We start from the raw sequence: 10,400 nt of genomic DNA, 5'->3' as shown, positions 1-10,400 counted from the left end.
CCGCACAAGGAGGCTTCATGAGGCTACAGTTTTCCAACAAGGATATGAAGAGAAGGTGGGAGAGCCCTGCATATTCTGTTGGGTTGGACTCACTTCAGGGCCCCCTGGCTCAGCTCAGAGCATAGAGGAACTCGGCAGCACAGGGGAAGTTCCCTCTCTCCTCCCCCTTTCTTCTGCCCCCCTGGGCTCCTCCATGTCCGCCCCTCCCTCCCAGCTGGCCTAGACTTACACACTCCCCAGGTAGGGTGTGGCACCTGCCCTCTGGCCCCCTCCATTGACTCCACCTCTGTCCCCAGGACACTCCAGGTGAGGAGCTCCTGGGAAGGTAGGCTCCAAGCACAGGCCAGGGAACTCCCAGCTGTGTTCTGGGGCCCAGCTGAACCAGGGCATCAGGGCTCTGGGAGGGTTGGGGAGGGGAGTGGAGGGGGGTGGGACAGGACATGACCCAAGTGCAGGTTCTCAGAGCTCCAAGAGACCATTCTGGTTCACAGGAGGGTCAGAAGCCGCTTGCTTTCTGACGCCATGTTGCGTGCTCCTTCAGCAAGAGCAGGCGCTAGGCCAGGGCAAGGGACCCCCATGAGGAAAAGTTGCAGCCTGTGTGTGTGTCATGAGCAAGGGCCGGCCCAGGAAGGAACCTCTTCACCCAGAAAGTAGTGGGAATTTGGCTCCCAGCCTGGACCCCAAGCCTCGTGCAGGTTACAAAAGGCCACACCTGCTCAGCTCTGGCTGGAGGGAAGCTTTAACTGCAGGCGGCTCCCACCTTGCTGACCCCATTACTTGGGTGAAAATGTTCTCATGAAGTCATATTTTAGAAGGTCAGGGTGCTTTAGAAACTTGAAAGCATTTAAGAACCATTCTGGAAGAGCTACACCAGCTCCTGTTGAGAGACAGTAATACTGTTCTTTTTTTTTTTTTTTTTTGGTGAGGGAGGTAATTAAGTTTATTTATTTATTATAATGGAGGTACCCGGGATTGAACCCAGGACCTTGTGCAGGGTAGGCATGCACTTCCGAGCTACACCCTCCCCCCACAGTAACACTGTTCTTTCCTGCACTTTAAATGTGTTGTCATTTAATTCTCACTGCCTCCCTTTGAGATGGACCCTATGATTATGTCATTTCACAGAAGAGAAAACTGAGGCTGTAAAATTCCCAGCTGTGGACTGAAAACTGAGTGGGACTCTTCGTTGGAGAGCTGAAGTCCCTAGCACTCGAGTCAGGGATGGAAACCTGGGGTGCGAGCAGACTTTTCCCCACCTCTCTGGTCAGGGTCTGTGTCACCTGGGTCTCCTTGAGGCCCAGTTTAAAATGGAGCAAATGCAGAGCTGGGACTTTGGTGCTGGTGTGCAGCCTTTGGGAGCTGCTGGCCGTGACTGTTTCAGCAGGAATCTCCCCACTCCCAGTTTGGCTGTGTTGTCCGGCGTCCAAGTGCCTGGACAGAGGTTCATGTGACTATTTATCTCCCTCCCTGGAAAGCCCCTCCCTCCAAGGCCATCAGCTCTGCCACCCCATCCCCCATCCTTTGTGTAGCAGAGGCTTGGTACTGGGGTTTTTCAGAAATGTGAAATCAGCGGTGAGCACCTGCAGCCCTTCCTGCTTTAAAAGAAGCTGCATAATATGCTGTATTACAATGACATTTGTTTTTTAAGAACACAGAGAAAGAGAGCAAGGAAAAAACCCAGGAGGGATCTCCATATAGTTTGTGGCAGGAAAGGAGTGTACTACGTGTATTATAATTTGGGGATGTTAGAGGTGAGCATCCGCTCACCACTCCTGGGCAGGTGGCTGCCAGTCCCTGGGGGTGCCCCTAACTGAGCCCATCTGGAAGGAGGCGTGGAGGCTGGTTTTGCACAAGATACCTTCATGCCCAAATATGCTTCTGCAAGTCCACCCTGCTGGATGCAAACGGGATGCGAAGCTGCCATAAATCTCTCAGCGACAGCTCACTAGGAGGAGATACTCTGCCAGAGATGAAAGGGCCCAAATTCTTAGTCCTCGGAGAGACATAGTTCCTGTGTTGCCTTGTTCATCATTGTGTCCCCAGGCCCCCAAGCAGGGTCTAGCTTATAGGTGGGGCTCAAAAATCTTTGATGATCAATAAGAACTAAGAGAATGTTTCCTACACTGACAGGAGATGGTGCAATCACGTGGCCCTTGCATGACGGCATTCCTCCCTGGGTCTCTCCTGAAGCACATTTTCTCAGGTGGCTGCAGGACACAGGAGTACAGAGAAGCTGGTGGCTTCTGCCAGGTCACTCTGCAACAGTGAGTTTCTACAGCCATTCTATTAGGATTCATGAGCTACTTTTTTTTTCTTTTTTTTTTTTTTTGGTGGGAGGTGATTCTGTCTTGTGTCCATCTAAAACTTGACCAGTATCACTGAAATAATGCTAGCATGGCCTTCTTCAAAGAAGCTATTTTGCCTTCTGTCTTGGTGAGAACTTATGTAAGCTCCCCAAAACAAGTGTCCACCAGGCCCCTGGAGGAGGCCCAAGGAGTGCAGCCCAGTTATATAACCTAGGCAGACATGGCTCAAATAGGAGTTAGCAACCCAGCAGGTAGATCCAGTTATAACCGAGGTGCTGCCCTCAGCCTCTATCCCTGGAAAACCCCAGCTCATGCGGGTACTGCGAGGCTGGTGGCTGGGGCTCCCCCCAGTTCATCCCTACTCTGCCCTGGGAAACCAGGTCTTTCCTCTTCTTCTGCTTCTCCTTTTCATGCTCCTTCCAGTCCCCAGTGGTGGCTTAATCACTGTAGTTCTTGGTAAAACCTACATGACTGAGATAACTTTGAGATTTGCAGGTCAAGTCCTGCAAAAACGTTAGATGTTGCTGTGTCTCAGGCCGATAGTCTTCTTGTGGTAACTGCTCAAAAGAGGCATCAGTAGCTTCCTCAAAGTTCCTGCACCACCACCTGCCCTCTGGGACCACGGTATGTCCCCTTCTCCTACATGCACATTTCCCTGTGTTCCCTCCATGTCCCTCTGGATGTGGAGGAGCCCTCTCATTGAGGGGGTCTGCACAAAGCTCTGGTGGATCTGCATCAAGCCTTTGCAAGGGGGCCCCCAGGCTGAGGTTGCTACAAGCTGGGCTGCTGAAGAGAGTTTAGTTATTGTTAGACATTTGCATTTCTTGTCCCCTGGACTGGCTTTAGGAGTCAAGGATGAGGGCAGCAAAGGTACAGATGATGAGAACCTAATACATGGGTGTCAGTTCCTGGAAACCTGCTTGACTCTTCAGCACACTGGTAACCTGCCTACAGACCAAAAGAGGAGTGCAGGTGGGATGAGCCCCCAAAACCCTATGATCATGCCACCTGCAGGTACCTCTTACAAGGGTTCCTAACCAGTAGCAAACACCAGACCTCAAAATACACATGCCCACAGGGGCACCCCGAGAGCCTGTGATGTGATAGATCCAGGCTAGAGGCCAGGCTTGTACATTTGGGTAAAGTTCCCCTGGCGGTTCTGATGGGAAACCCTGGCTAAGAACTGGCAATCTAGCACATGTCAGTTTAAAAGTCTCCACTGCTTACCCTCATGGGGCGTGGGCATAGGAAAGTGGTATTACAGAGAATTTCAGACCACACTGAGCCCAGTGATTTTCTTCTCGCTTGGAGTGGTCAGCGATCAAATCGTGCTTTTTGTTATCCAGAAGGTTCTTTTTAAGTCAGAGGCAAGCGGCTGCACCTGACGGTATGCTTTCATTTAAAGCCAAGAGAGGCAGGTTCCTAGAGGAGAGGCCGCTCAGACTTGAGGTCAGTCAGGTGGATAACAGGTGAGCGGGGTGAGACTGTGCGCGGGGGAACGTGGTGGGCTGCTGTCCCCCTTCGGGAGCACCGGCGCTGTGTGTGGCTCCCGTGGCTCTGCCCGGGGACGTGGGAACGCACTTCACGCATGCGCAGTTTGGGCCACCTGGGTTAGGGCTTCTCTGTGGTCGGAACTGAGGAAAGCAAGCGTCACACACTGGGGCTGAATGAGCCTTAACTAGCACGTGACCAGCTGAGCAAGGCTCCTCTCCAGGTAATGCTAGGATGTGCGGACACTTCAAAAATGGGTAAGGATATACAGCTGAAACTAACACAACATCGTAAATCAACTACAGGTTTTTTTTGTTTTTTTTTTTTAATGGGTACGAATATCCGTAGCTTCACTTTGAGTGAAGAAAATTGGGAAAATTTGGGCCTGTTTGCTCATGAAAAGGCTGAAAGCCTTAACCAGGTTTTAAAAAATCCATGCCCTTCAGTATAGGTTTTTAGAATTCAGGGCTTAATTTTTGTCTGATTCTATAAGTAATAACTGATCCATTGAAAACATTTGGAAAATACATTAAAATGTAAGAAGTGAGAGAAATGATTCATAATCAGTATGAATATTTTGGATTCTCTGTTGAGATTTTCCCCCATGCATTTAAAAAATTAATAGGCTTTATTTTAGAACAGTTTTAGATTTACAGAAAAATTTGGCAGTAGTTGTACTGAGTTCCTATATAATGCTGCCCCCCCACCAGTTTTTCCTATTAACAGTCTTTCGTTAGTGTAGTACATTTGTTGCAGTTAATGAACTGATAATTGATACATTATTATGAACTAAAGTCCTTAGTTTATATTAGAGTTCATCATTTGTGTTGTACATTTCTACAGGTTTTGACTAACTCTTAATGTCCTGTATCCACCATTACAGTATCAAATAATAATCTCACTGCACTAAACCTGTACACCACTAGTCCTCGCTGCCAACCCTCCCCCACTCTCCCTCAGCCCTATTCCAAACTCCTAGCAACCACTCATCTTTTTACTGTCTCTATAGTTTTGCCTTTTTCAGAATATCTTATAGTTGGAGTCATAGTCTTTTCAAACTGGCTTCTTTCACTCGCAATATGCATTTTTTAAAAACTGTACAATTCCAACCAAATGACATACTGGAAAAGGCACAACTACAGAAAAATATAAAGATCATTGTTTCCAGGGGTTTGGGAAGAGGGAGGGAGGGAGCGAGGAATGAAAAGATGGAACACAAAGGATTTTTAGGGCAATGAAATTATTCTGTATGATACAATAGTGGTGGCTACATGTCATTATGCATTTGTAAAAACACATAGAATGTACAATATCAAGAGTGAACCCTAATGTAAACTATGGACTTTGGTTGATAATAATGTACCCGTGTTGGTTCATTGATCGTACCAAATATACCACACTGAAGAGGGATATTGAGGGTAGGGGAGTATATATGTGTGGGTGGGGAGGACTATGTGCGAACTCTATTTTCTGCTCAATTCTGTCGTGAACCTGAAACTGCTCTAAAAGAATAAAGTCTATTAAAAAAATTGAAGTATAGTCAATTTACAATGTATTAATCTCTGGTGAACAGCATAGTGATTCATTTATACACACACACACACACATATATATATATTCCTTTTCACATTTTTTCATTATAGACCATTACAAGGTATTGAATATAGTTCCCTATGCTATACCTTGTTATCTATTTTATATATAGTAGTGTCTACAAATCCCAAACCCTCAATTTATCTCTCCCAACCCCCTTCTCCCCGGTAACCATAAATTTGTTTTCTGTGTCTGTGAGTCTGTCTCTGTTTTGTAAATAAGTTCATTCATGTCCTTCCCCCCCACCCCCATATAAGTGATATCATACAGTATTTTTTCTTTCTCTTTCTGGCTTATTTCACTTAGGATGACAATCTCCAGGTCCATCCCTGTTGTTGTAAATGGTATTGGTATTCTTTTTTATTATTATTAATATATTTACTATCGGGGTGAGAGAGGGCTTTCACTGTTGCCACTGAGTACTTTTAAAATATTTCTCTTATAAATGAACCACCATAATTGCTAAATGAACACATTTGTATTCTTTTTTATGGCTGAGTAGTATTCTTTTGTGTATATCTATATATTTACCACGTCTTTATCCAGTCATCTGTCAATGGCATTTGGGTTACTTCCATGTCTTGGCTATTGTATATAGTGCTGCTATGAACATTGGGGTGCATGTATCTTTTCACTATAGAGTTCCTTCTGGATATATGCCCAGGAGTGGGATTGCTGGATCATACGGTAAGTCTATTTTCAGTTTTTAAAGGAATCTCCATACTGTTTTCCGTAATGGCTGCACCAAACTACATTCCCACCAACAGTGTAGGAGGGTTCCCTTTCTCCACACCCTCTCCAGCATTTATTGTTTGTGGACTTTTTAATGATGGCCATTCTGACTGCTGTGAAGTGGTGATACCTCATTGTAGTTTTGATTTGCATTTCTCTGATAATTAGTGATATTGAACATTTTTTCATATGCTTATTGGCCATTTGTCTGTCTTCATTGGAGAAATGTTTGTTTAGGTCTTCTGTCCATTTTTTGATTGGATTGTTTGGGGGTTTTTTTTGTTGTTGTTATTGAGTTGTATGAGCTGTTTGTATATTCTGGAAAATAAGCCCTTGTCAGTGGTATTGTTTACAAATATTTTCTCCCATTACATTAAGTTATCTTTTCATTTTATTTATGGTTTCCTTTGCTGTGCAAAAGTTTGTACGTTTAGCAGGGAGGGTATAGCTCAAGCGGAAGAGCACATGCTTAGCATGCATGAGGTCCTGGGTTCAATCCCCAGTAACTCCTCTAAAAATAAAACAAATAAACCTAATTACCTCCCCTGCCAAAAAAAAAAAAAAAGTTTGTATGTTTAATTAGGTCCCATTTGTTTATTTACAATATGCATTTAATTTTCCTCCATGTCTTCTGTGGCTTGATAGCTTATTTCTTTCTAGTGCTGAGTAATATTCCATTGTTTGAGTGTACCACCGTTTTTCCATCGACTTATTGAAGAACCTTGGTTGCTTCCAGTTTTTGGCAATTATGAATAAAACTGCTATAAACATTTGTGTGCAAGTTTTTGTGTAGGCATAAGCTGGACCTTGCAGTAAGACTTCGTTTACCTTTCTAAGAACCTGCCCAACTGTCTTCCAAAATTGCGGCATTTTACATTCTTACCAGTACCTGTTGCTCTAAATCCTCACCAACATTTGATATTGTCGATTAAAAAAAAACTTATCCATTCTAATAGGTGTGTAGTGGTTCCTCATTGTTTTAATGTGCAATTCCTGATGATACGTGATGTTGGATGTCTTTTCGTATGTTTATTTGCCATCTGTATATCTTCTTTTAGTGAGGTATCTGTTAAGATTTTTTGCCAGTTCTTAAGGTTTTTTTTCACTTGCATATATGATTCTTCTGACTCATCACCTGTTGATAAGTTGTGTGCTTCGTGTTTTTAATGGTTAGGATCTCTCTGTGCTAATTCTTCTCTGTGCTAATTCTTCTCTGTCCTGAACAGTGATGAGCAATCTTATATCTAAAAGCTGTTTGCCAAAATGAAGGTCACCTAGGTATCTCTTATGTTATTGTCTAGAAGTCTTACGGTTTGGTGTTTTGCACTGAGCCTGTGATCCATTTTGAGTTGTTTTGTGATAGGTGAAAATCTATGTCTAGACTCATGTTTTTGTGTGTGGATGTAGGTTGTTACAGCATCACTTGTCAAAGCGACTCTTTGTCCAATAAATTGCCGTTGTTCCTTTTAACATAGATCAGTTCATTACATGTGTGTGGGTCTATTTCTGGAATCTCTACTCTGCTTTATTAATCTGTTCTTTCACCAATACCATACTGTCTTGACTACTGTACGTTTGTAATAAGTCTTGAAGTCAGATAATCAGTCCTCTAAGTTTGTTCTTCTTTAGTATTGTGTTGGCTATTCTGGGTCTTTTACCTTTCCATATAAACTTTAGAATCACTTTGTCAATATTCATAAAATAAAGTGCTGGAATTTTGATTGAGATTGCATAAAATCTGTAGAATAATTTGGGAAAATTGACATCTTGACAATATTGATTTTTCTTATCCATGAATATGAACTGTCTCCATTTATTTATATCTTTCTTACATCAGTTTTATAGTTTTCCTCATTTAGTTAGGTTTATATCTAAGTATTTCTTTTTTTTTTTTTTTCATTTTTTGGGTGCTAATGCAAGTGGTATTGTTGTATCTTATTTTCAGATTCCAATTGTTCATTGCTGGTATATACGAAAGCAATTGACTTGTATATTAACTTGTATCCTGCAACCTTACTATAAACATTTATTATTTCCAGGAGCTTTTTTCTCCATGCATTGCTTACATTGTTGAAGTCACAGACTTTGTAAACAATCTTATGTCCTGTTTTTTTTTCTGTTATGTCATAAGCTTTTTCAATGTCATTTTTAATTCTTTTGAAACACTTTTAATGGCAGCAAAACGTTTTATTGAGCTATTAGTTAACATGTTAACACATCCATCTTTAAAATACAGATTAGTATGAAGAAAAAAATTAAATGTGCTCAAAATTCCACCATAAAAACCAAAATAATTTCTACCAGAAATAACCACTATTCTCACATTCTATTGTTTTCCTTCTACTGCTTCCTCTCTGCCAGTGGTTCCTTCTCGGGAAACAGACTTCTTTGAATATCTGATGAAAGCTATGGTTCTCTCCCAGGAAACTTAAGACATGCACTAAATTTTAGTTTCCAAGTTCTAGGGACCTCTATGGCCCATCCCAGAAATGCCCCCACAGAGGCATTTATCCACCAGCTTCGGTTGACATCATTTACATCACACTTCAGGTATGTTAGGCTTGTGCAGATTGAGCGGGCTTTCCTGGATTTAGAGGTCTGTGGCTTGAGAAGCTCTTGAGTCCAGGAAGCAGAGAAATGTATGAATTAGTTGGATTTTTCAAAACGTAAAATAAATGGAGGTAACAGTCATGCTGGGATCACTTCTGGTTTTACCAGAGGTGCCATTATTATATTAGCTGTTAAGATTTGTTTCCTGTGTTTTGGAAATGCAGTAGATGGTTGGAACATATTTAACTTTAGCATTTCTTTTTAAGAGTGATCCTGAAGATCCTTAATGTAGTGATTTGGTTGTGGCACAAATCTGAATGTTGGGATTTGGGGCTAGTGAGGGAGCTAAGTATCTGCTTTGTGTTTCACCTAAAATCTAAATGGTTCAAAGCTGTTTCTTCATGTGGCTACCAAGAGAAGGGAAGACATACATCTCCCCAAGTAGCTTCACATTATAAGAATGTCTGGACACATCCGACTGAATGTCAGTATTCAACTGTACATTTCTTCCTAGTTTATCACAATGCCCTTTGAGATACTGGGTAAAGTTTTAAGATACTTTTCTTAGCATTTGGATAAGATTTCCACATGAAGTGTTATCAATCCCAGACTGTGTTAAAAACAGAATTAGAGCATTTAATGTTCACACACTTAAATTGATCTCTATTTCTTCCAGTTTTTAAGCATAAAATAACCAATATACTTACTTAAAACTAATCCTTAATTCATCTAGATTTTGCATTATAATGTAAAAACTTATTTTTCTAACAAAGGAAAAATTTTTCATTGTCACTAAAAGGTATTTTTTTACAGGAAACCCCAGTTATTTGCTAGTCTCTCACCCATGATTCCGAAGGGTGAAGCCAGTCAAGGCCCTACGGATATAGTTCAGAGTCTATTCAGGGGAGTAGCCCTCCACAGAGAGCCCACTTTCAAAATGATAGCAGCACTTTTATAGAGCCCCGTGGACTTGGATGGGTAATCCCAGGGCAGCAGCCCCTGAACTAAAGAACGATGCTTCTTTTTTAGGACACTCTAACTCGTGACTCAGCTCTGAAAAGGATGTGGTTGGTGACATTTCCTGTATCTAGTGGTCACAAGCTCACATGGCCTCCACTTTTGTGGCCTGGTGGCTGCAGAAACAGGGGCAACTGACTCCATGGATTAGACCAGCAGCCACACTCACCTGCATGAGGTAACACTAACAGCACCAGTCTCAACCAGGGCAAATGAGGACATGAAATGTATTGGCCTTAGACATTTCAGGATTTTTGGATCATCTATAACAATTAGTGGCTCAGATCAGCAAATTCTGTACATTAAAAGAGACTATTCAGAATATAATTTGCTCTTCTTTTTCCCTTAATGTTGTTTATAGTGGTGTCTCTACTACAGACCAATTCCTCTTAAGTGTGGTTTAAATAATTAAATCTTTAACCAAGCATCGAAAACACAGATTCTACAGCTTTTCTAACCCTATTGTTTCGTAAAGTTAACCGCAATTTCTGCTCTTAAAAATATTGTTCCTTATTGAGTATAGCTTAAATGTAGATCTCAACTACTGTAGATCAATAGTGCTAATCATTTTACTGTAGTTAAAACCTCCAGTGGAACCTGGGGGTCCAGGTTCAGGAATGAATGAGGAACTATAAAATAAAGGCCTTGTGTCACACACCAACTTGTTACAGTCAGAGCAAGTTTTGAAACCAGAGTTTTAGTTTGTAATTT

General features: G+C 42.1%; 1 long non-coding RNA gene across 1 annotated transcript; it reads left to right on the top strand.

Annotated features, from left to right (window-relative positions):
- Nucleotides 1-223: 223 nt before the first annotated feature.
- On the top strand, nucleotides 224-9,978 carry LOC135321399 (uncharacterized). Its single transcript, XR_010381141.1, has 3 exons — nucleotides 224-306; nucleotides 2,131-2,264; nucleotides 9,702-9,978. It is a non-coding gene; the product is annotated as an uncharacterized LOC135321399 (long non-coding RNA).
- The last annotated feature ends 422 nt before the right edge of the window (nucleotides 9,979-10,400 follow it).

Source organism: Camelus dromedarius, chromosome 5 (assembly GCF_036321535.1).
Source record: "Camelus dromedarius isolate mCamDro1 chromosome 5, mCamDro1.pat, whole genome shotgun sequence".
Lineage (NCBI taxonomy): Eukaryota > Metazoa > Chordata > Mammalia > Artiodactyla > Camelidae > Camelus > Camelus dromedarius.
This window is presented reverse-complemented; position numbering and strand designations above follow the sequence as displayed.